This window comes from Symphalangus syndactylus, chromosome 19 (assembly GCF_028878055.3).
Source record: "Symphalangus syndactylus isolate Jambi chromosome 19, NHGRI_mSymSyn1-v2.1_pri, whole genome shotgun sequence".
In the NCBI taxonomy this organism is placed as follows: domain Eukaryota; kingdom Metazoa; phylum Chordata; class Mammalia; order Primates; family Hylobatidae; genus Symphalangus; species Symphalangus syndactylus.
Window position 1 is genome coordinate 79558227 of NC_072434.2, and position 9025 is coordinate 79567251.

Genomic DNA, 9025 nt, shown 5'->3' on the forward strand with positions numbered 1-9025 from the left:
AGCGCAGTTCTCACCAGGATGTTGGTGATGCTTCCTTGCGTGGAGCCTGGTAAAGTGACTGGGTCCACGTGAGCCGTAGGGACCTGACCTGCCAGCAGTCCCCGGGGCTCCCGCTGGGTGGGCAGCCATGGCGGAGCAGGTTGCTTCCCATCAACAGCACTTTAAGGAGCTGCTGCAGGCCAGGCTGTGACTCACGCCTGTAATCCCAGCACTTAGGGAAGCCCAGGCCGGCGGATCACTTGAGCTCAGGAGTTTGAGACCAGCCTGAGCAACATGGCAAAACTCCATCTCTACAAAAAATACAAAAATTAGCCAGGCATGGTGGCATGTGCCTGTGATCCCAGCTACTCAGGAGGATGAGCCAGGAGAATCACTTGGGCCTGGGAGGTTGAGACTGCAGTGAGCCAAGATCACGCCAGAGCACTCCAGCCTGGGCAATGAGTGAGACTACCTCAAAAAAAATAAAAAATAAAAGTCTCCTGCAAATGGTTTTCCACCAAAGCTCAGAGCGCACTTCCAGATACTTTTAAATTACTACGATATTCAAACATACAGAAAAGTAGAGTAGTATAACAAACACCTCTATATGCATCACCCGATTCCACAATTATTAATGTATTGCCAGTTTCGCTTCATGTATTTTTTTTTTAAGGGAAGAGCATGAAAATGTATTTCTTTCTGTGCTGAAGTTTTTTTGTTTTTTGTTGTTGTTGTTTTTTTTTTGAGACAGAGTCTCGCTCTGGCACCCAGGCGGGGATGTAGTGGCACGATCTCAGCTCACTGCAATCTCTACTTCCCAGGTTGAAGCGATTCTCCTGCCTCAGCCTCCCAAGTAGCTGGGATTACAGGCACCCGCCACCATGCCCGGCTAATTTTTGTATTTGTAGTAGAGACGGGGTTTTGCCCTCTTGGCCAGGCTGGTCTCGAACTCCTGACCTCAAGTAATCCACCCACCTTGGCCTCCCAAAATGCTGGGATTATAGGCATGAGCCACTGTGCCCAACCTGTGCTGAATTATTTTAAAATAAATTGTAGACATTATGATATTTACCCCTAAAGTTAATTTTATATACAGTATCTGTATATAAAAAAATTATAAACATTATAAAATATAAAAATTTTAAAAATTATAAAAAAAATTATATATAATAAAATGGGTTTTTGGCCGGGCGCGGTGGCTCAAGCCTGTAATCCCAGCACTTTGGGAGGCCGAGGCGGGCGGATCACGAGGTCAGGAGATCGAGACCATCCTGGCTAACACGGTGAAACCCCGTCTCTACTAAAAATACAAAAAATTAGCCGGGCGTGTTGGCGGGCGCCTGTAGTCCCAGCTACTCGGGAGGCTGAGGCAGGAGAATGGCGTGAACCCGGGAGCCGGAGCTTGCAGTGAGCCGAGATCGCGCCACTGCACTCCAGCCTGGGCAACAGAGCGAGACTCCGTCTCAAAAAAAAAAAAAAAAAAAAAAAAAAAAAAAAAAAATAAAATGGGTTTTTGTTTTTGTTTTTTTGAGACAGAGTCTCGCTGTCACCTAGGCTGGAGTGCAGTGGCATGATCTCAGCTCACTGCAACCTCCACCTCCTGGGTTCAGGTGATTCTCCTGCCTCAGCCTCCCGAGTAGCTGGGACTACAGGCGTGCGCCACCACACCCAGCTAAATTTTGTATTTTTAGTAGAAACGGGGTTTCACCATGTTGGCCAGGATAGTCTTGATCTCTTGACCTCATGATCCACCCACCTTGGCTTCCCAAAGTGCTGGGATTACAACCGTGAGCCACCACGTGTGGCTAAAATGGTTATTTTAATACATAATCACAATTGAAACATAATCATATAGAACCACAATGAAAAATAATACAATTAATGCGATTTTCAACATTGTCTAATATCCAGGCACATTCAAAATTCCCCAAACAGGCTGGGCTCAGAGACTCCACGCCTGTAATCCCAGTACTTTGGGAACCAATCCCAGAATTCAGCACCATAGAGGCCATAGACTTCCTCGGGAAAAGCAGCCCCAGTGAATGGGTGGAACACAAGTTGAATGAAGTTGATCACGGGAGAATGGGAGAAGTGGAGACAGCGAGCATGGACAGTAGAGACATTTTGCTAGGTAAGTGAGGAGAGAAATCAGTGCTGCCCGCAGGGGAGGTGGGGCCAAGAGGCTTTTTTTGAGATAGAAAAAATCCTACCATGTCTGTGTGCTAATGGAAATATCTAGTTATAGAGGTGAAATTGATGATGCGGAAGAGAGAGGAAGAATTGCTGGAGCAATATCCGCGATGGCCCAGATGGAATGGGACCCCAGGAGCTGGCTGGGAAGTGCGATCAGGTCATACAGGTCATCCACAGTAACGGGGGAAGGCAATGGCTATGGGCACAGATATAGTCCATGGCAGTTGTGGTTGGAGTTTGAACTCTTTTGTCTCTTGAGACAAGGTCTCACTCTGATGCCCAGGCTGGATTGCAGTGGTAAGAGCATAGCTCCCTGCAGACTCCTGGGATCAAAGCCATCTTCCCATTTCAGCGTCCCGAGTAGCTGGGACTACAGGAGCGCCCCACTGTGCTCAGCTAATTTTTTCAATTTTTCATAGAGATGGGGTCTCCCTATGTTGCCCAGGCAGGTATCAAACCCCTGGGCTCAAGCAATCTGCCCGCCTCTGCCTCCCAAAGTGCTGGGATTACAGGCGTGAGCCCAGGTGCCCAGTCTGAACTCTCCTTATAAGCAGATATTCTCAGCTGGGCGCGGTGGCTCACGCCTGTAATCCCAGCACTTTGGGAGGCAGAGGCAGGCGGATCACGAGGTCAGGAGATCTAGACCATCCTGGCTAACACCGTGAAACCCCGTCTCTACTAAAAATACAAAAAATTAGGCGGGCCTGGTGGCGGGCGCCTGTAGTCCCAGCTACTCCAGAGGCTGAGGCAGGAGAATGGCATGAACCCGGGAGGCGGAGCTTGCAGTGAGCCAAGATCATGCCACTGCACTCCAGCCTGGGCGACAGAGCGAGATTTCGTCTCAAAAAAAGGAAAAAAAATAAAAAAAGAAAAAAGAAGATATTCTCATGCCCTTTGGAAATGAGGCACCTAAGCCTCAAAGAAGTGCCCCAGTACGCGGCACATTTAGAACTCAAACCCCAAGCCCCTGCTTCTAAAAACCGTGTTCTTTCCGCCACCCCACAGCTGCCCCTCTATTTTTGTAAGGTGATTCTACAGAACTGGGAAGGTAAGGAGTTGAAGAAACCCTCTGCCATATTTTATTCTTTGCCTTTCGTAGAAAAAGTTCATACTTAACGTTGCTTTGACTCACTCTGAAGATTAACCTGGAATTGCGTCTCTTCTTGGACAAGTCAGAAGTCCTTTCAACTATCCTTTTCAATTATCTTCTCCTGTCTGGTAGGTTCCCATCTAGAATTTTCATTCACGAAGACTGGAAACATGACTTCACAAAATGTCATCCTGGCACATCTTCCAGGAGGAACGGCTTTATTTCTAAACAACTAATCGGAGCATTTTCATTTCGCTATGATGATCGCTGTAACTGGCAGAATCACAGTTTGCGCTGGGGCTGGAGGCTCCTGGAGGCCGGGGGGACAGGCACGGCGCGGACGCCCCCGAGCATCGCCGCCAGAGGGCGCCAGCGCGCTCCTTCGCGCCTGCTGCTGCCCTGATGAAAACGCTCACAGCGCACGCGGTGCAGACAGAGCAAATCCTGTGAATTTCTCCAGCCCCGTTTAGAACAAGGGAAAGGTGAGCGCGCGGTACCAGCTGTCCACTCCGCGGTCCTCCTGGCTCGAGTCACCCTGAGTCTTCCCCCAGCTGACAAAGGCGATCGGACGCACAGCCAGGACTCAGAACCGTGGATGGATCCACTTTGCCAATATGTTGAAAAAAACTGATGCCATGTTGAGAGAAGAGAGGAATCTATTTTTGTAAGAAATGCTACTTTACATATACTTTGCTGATTTTTTATCTCAAAAAACCCAAAACCTGGTGTAGTGTCCAGTACCTCAGGTGCCTGGAGCCCTATACAATGAGACTGAATTTCCATGGGGCCCGGTTAGTAGCTTTAAATCATTTTCAGGCAAGGCGTACACACACACACACACACACACACGTATATATACACAGAGAGAGCGAGCTCACCTGGTACTTCTCTTTCGTTTCATGGTGACACATTACAAGGCACACAACATGACCAGCTTACAGGTGCTAGAAATGGAAGTCTGAGGCTGACAACTCAAGAGTGTGTGTCAGGGGCAACAGCTTCGTAGATTATTATTAACTATAATTACACCAACCCAGCCTCTTCTGAAAATCGATCAGAGATGCTTTTTCTTGATGCGTAGGTCAGAGTAATTATCATTTGCACTGGGAAATAATACTGTTGGTTCTAGGGCTGATGTCTGCAAAGCTGGCTTCACTGTTTCTTGGACTTGTCTTTTATCACATACCTCAAGTCTCTCTGAGAAGGAAACTATTCACTATTGTTTCTCCGCCGTGGGAGAGGGAGGCTGTGGGTGGGGAGTAAACCATGACCGAGATGTACACTTACGGTATTTCATGTTGGTTAGTGCCCTGGAACCGATGTTTTTGTTTCGTTTTCAAATGCAACAGTCTGACAGGTTTTACCAATACCAGCCCTCATCTGGGTTTTACTGAGGTGTCTATCTCGTGTTACAAACCATTCTGTGTGCTGAGGATACAGCAGTGAACAAAAACAGTTAAAAAAAAAAAAAAAAAAAAAAAAAGGCCGGGCGCGGTGGCTCACGCCTGTAATCCCTGCACTTTGGGAGGCCGAGGTGGGCGGATCACAAGGTCAGGAGATCGAGACCATCCTGGCTAACACGGTGAAACCCCGTCTCTACTAAAAAATACAAAAAAAAAAAATTAGCCGGGCGTGATGGCGGGTGCCTGTAATCCCAGCTACTCAGGAGGCTGAAGCAGGAGAATGGCGTGAACCCAGGAGGCGGAGCTTGCAGTGAGCCGAGATCCTGCCACTGCACTCCAGCCTGGGCGACAGAGCAAGAGAGCGAGACTCTGTCTCAAAAAAAAAAGAAAAAAAAAAAAAAAAAAAGCCAGGGGCAGTGGCTCATGCCTGTAATCCCATCACTTTAGGAGACCAAGGGCAGATCACTTGAGGTTGTGAGTTCAAAGCCAGCCTCACCAACATGATGAAACCCTGTCTCTACTAAAAATACAAAAATGTATTTGTACATGGTGGCACATGCCTGTAGTTGCAGCCACTTCGGAGGCTGAGACAGGAGAATTGCTTGAAGCTGGGAGGCTGATGTTGCAGTGAGCCAAGATCGCACCACTGCACTCCAGACTGGGCAACAGGGCAAAACTCCGTCTCAAAAAAAACAAAACAGTTCTAAGTAATCAAATAACCAAGTAATTAATTACCCAAAGTCAGTCAGCAAATGAGTCAGAATTCAAGCCACAATAGCTATTATTCACACTAGTCACTCCTAAATTTTTTTATTTAGTGTTTAAATTGAGCTAAGAATGTCTAACACAGTATCTGAGAAGCTAAAGATTTGGAAAGTCTTGTCTTCTGCCATCTAACATTTGGTAAAGACATGGTTATTTTAGCCAGCATCTTTTTTTTTTTTTTGTATTGTTTTGTTTTTGGAGAGTTTCATTCTTGTCACCCAGGCTGGAGTGCAATGGCTCACTGCAACCTCCACCTCCCAGGTTCAAACAATTCTCCTGCCTCAGCTTCCCGAGTAGCTGGGATTACAGGCATGTGCCACCACGCCCAGCTAATTTTTGTATTATTAGTAGAGACGGGGTTTCACCATGTTGGACAGGCTGGTCTCAAACTCCTGACATCAGGTGATCCGCCCACCTCAGCCTCCCAAACTGCTGGGATTAAAGGCATGAGCCACTGTGCCTGGCCTCTTTTTCTGAATATAAGTGAATTTTAAAAATCTGTCACCTGTGAAAGTAGACTAAATTCCAAGTCGTCAAAGTTCTGAACAAGCTGCCAACCTGGACTGTGGGTCTGTAGTTCATCTAGCTCAAGGGAAAGCTAAGAAACAAAACAATCCTCTCTTTTAAAAAGTTTGGGAAAAGCAGGGTATAGATGGGGCCACAGAGCACCCTTAAATGATGAACTATGACACCTAAGTCACCCCTGTATTTGGCAAGTTTCCATGAAAGGGTGGTTCAAAATGACTCTAAATTATGTTTTTGGGTTTTTTCTAAAAGGCCATCTCAGGATTTTTTTTTTTTTTTTTTGAGTTTGAGAGCAGCCTGTCCAACATGGAGAAACCCCGTCTCTACTAAAAATACAAAAGAAATTAACCGGGCATGGTGGTGCACGCCTGTAATCGCGGCTACTCGGGAGGCTGAAGCAGGAGAATCGCTTGAACCCGGGAGGAGGAGGTTGCAGTGAGCCAAGGTTGTGCCACTGCACTCCAGCCTGGGTGACAGAGTAGACTGTCTCAAAAAAAAAAAACCTTTATGAATGCTCTTCAATGGCTGCCAGGTTTGCTTTTTTTGGCATTTTGTTGTTAGGTTAGGAGGCTATCAAGAAATATGTAGAAAGCTAAATAGATCCCTTCCCTTCTCCTGTTCTCAAACTTACACTATTTCTAATAACCGAGTTAAGTGAGTTTTAAAATAGATTACTCCTCACAATGTTTCTTTCCTTCCACTTACCTGGCATGTGTAATCCCAAAGAATCTTTTAAATTTTGTGGTGAAAAAATCCCATTCCTGTTCATTTGGATTTCCATTCATTATTTACCAAGCATTTAATGATGCTCTATGCTGGGGAATCTGATGGTAAGTAAGACAAGTCTTGGGAGCTGTCTAGTGGGAAAGATGGACAAGTCACCAGGAAGTGACAGTAGACATTGGTAAATGCCATAGGAATATCCCAGGAATGGAGATCCTAGCACCTCCAACATGGGGCACAGAACCCTGGACCTGGACCAGCTACATTAAGACTCTCTCAATGAGATGGTAAAATCAGGGACTATTTTGTTTATCCAGCTATGTGGGGTGATAAGCACAGTGCCCAAGGCATAGGGAGCCCCGCAGGAGGATAGCTGAAGAGGAAGGCACATTTGAGGGAAGGATGACACATTTGAGGGAAGGATGGCACATTTGAGGGAAGGATGGCACATTTGAGGGAAGGATGGCACATTTGAGGGAAGGATGGCACATTTGAGGGAAGGATGGCACATTTGAGGGAAGGATGGCACATTTGAGGGAAGGATGGCACATGAGGTGAGATCGGAGTTAATCAGGCCAGATTATGAGGGCCTCCGATGCCATACAAGGGACATGATGTTTCAGATCAATTCCTCAGGCAGCTGAGTGGATTGGCGATGAGACCTGCAATAACTCTAGGTTACCTAAAAGAGTGGCAGTGAGGCTGGAAAGAAGTGGGACAGGAGGAAGTCATCAGCTACAGGTGGCTGCTGAAGGCAGAGAGGGAGAAATCACCCAGGAAGAGTGGAGACACCAGGGGAAGCTTCTAGATAAAACAGGATCTTTTGGCTGGGCTGAAAGAGGAGCAAGTTTGTCTTTCTCTTAATGAGACAGGGTCTCACTCTGTTGCCTGGGCTAGAGTATAGTGATGCTATCACACCTCACTGCAGCCTCGAAGTCCTGGGCCCAAGCAATCTTCCCACCTCAGCCTCGTGAGTAGCTATGACTACAGGTGTGCCCTACATCCAGCCAATTTTTCCACATTTTTGTTGAGACGGGGTCTTCTGGCCGGGCAGGGTGGCTCACGCCTATAATCCCAACACTTTAAAAGGCTGAGGAGGGTGGATCACTTGAGGCCAGGAGTTCGAGACCAGCCTGGCCAACATGGCGAAACCCGTCTCTATGAAAAATACAAAAATTAGCTGGGTGTGGTGGCGCATGCCTGTAACCCCAGCTGTTTGGGAGGCTGAGGCATGAGAATCGCTTGAACCTGAGAGGCATTCCAGCCTGGGCAATAGAGACTAAAAAATACAGACAAGTCTTCTATGCTACCAAAGAAGTTCTGGAACTCCTAGCCTCAGGTGACCCTCCCACCCCTTGGCCTACCCAAAGTGCTGGGATTACAGGTGAGCATGGCACCTGGCTTAAGGAGTTCTGGCAGAGGCCAAACTCCCTGCCTTGAGTCCTGTCTCCCATGGCCTCTGGTTCTAGCCCAAGCTTGTCTAACCTGTGGTTCAGGGCAGCTTTGAATGTGGCCCAATACAAACTTAAAAGCTTTCTTAAAACACCATGGTATTTTTCTGCGATTTTTTTTTTTTTTTTTTTTTTTTTAGCTCATCAGCTATTGTGTTAAGTGTATTTTATGTGTGGCTGAAGACAATTTCTTCCTCCAGTGTGGCCCAGGAAAGCCAAAAGATTGGACACACCTGCTCTAGCCAAAGTTCATTCCAGCCCTCCTGTGTCAATCTGCTCTTCAACTCAGCCTTTCCAACACACTCAGGTCCTGCTTACCTGGGCAGTTTGTGGCAGGAGCTGAGGAGGCTAGGGCATACCCCTTTCCACCCTCTCCAAAGCATTACTTTTACTATTAATATAATAACTTTGGAGGGGGCAAAGAGAATTTTATAGAGCAAAATTACAAAAACTCTCATAGATCTGATACTGATGACTTGTACACTTCAGATCATTATCAGTGATGTAGAATACAACGTATTCTCAGCCAGAGCATTCTGCTACCAATTAGCCGCTTTTTACAGTGCTAACGTACATATTCTGTAACCTTAACACAGCTAGTTTCTCTAACAAGGCTTCATGTTTCGCACATCAGCAACATCACCACTGAGCTCCTCTCACGAATCTGTTTTAACGGGCCTCCCAGGTGACTGCTATCTCCTGAAGCTGGGCCCACCACCACCCGGAAGCCCTCGGGCGCTGACACTACCACAGGGATTTTCTTCACCTGGAATCTGAGGCAAATGTGCATTCTCCTGGCAGAGAAGCCTGCAGCCCTAGACATCCTCAAAGACGTTAACAACAAAAAACCCACAGCGTTAGACTCAATAAATTCCGCAGAGTTCACTTCTCCAAAC

The 9025-nt window shown here is 46.9% G+C and overlaps 1 long non-coding RNA gene across 1 annotated transcript in view; it reads left to right on the forward strand.

Moving 5' to 3' along the window:
- Positions 1-1181: 1181 nt before the first annotated feature.
- Positions 1182-9025, forward strand: part of LOC134731908 (uncharacterized) — an 85875-nt gene continuing 78031 nt past the window's right edge. The window contains exon 1 of the long non-coding RNA XR_010114623.1: positions 1182-1488. This is a non-coding gene — a long non-coding RNA (uncharacterized lncRNA). The remainder of the gene's footprint in view (positions 1489-9025) is intronic.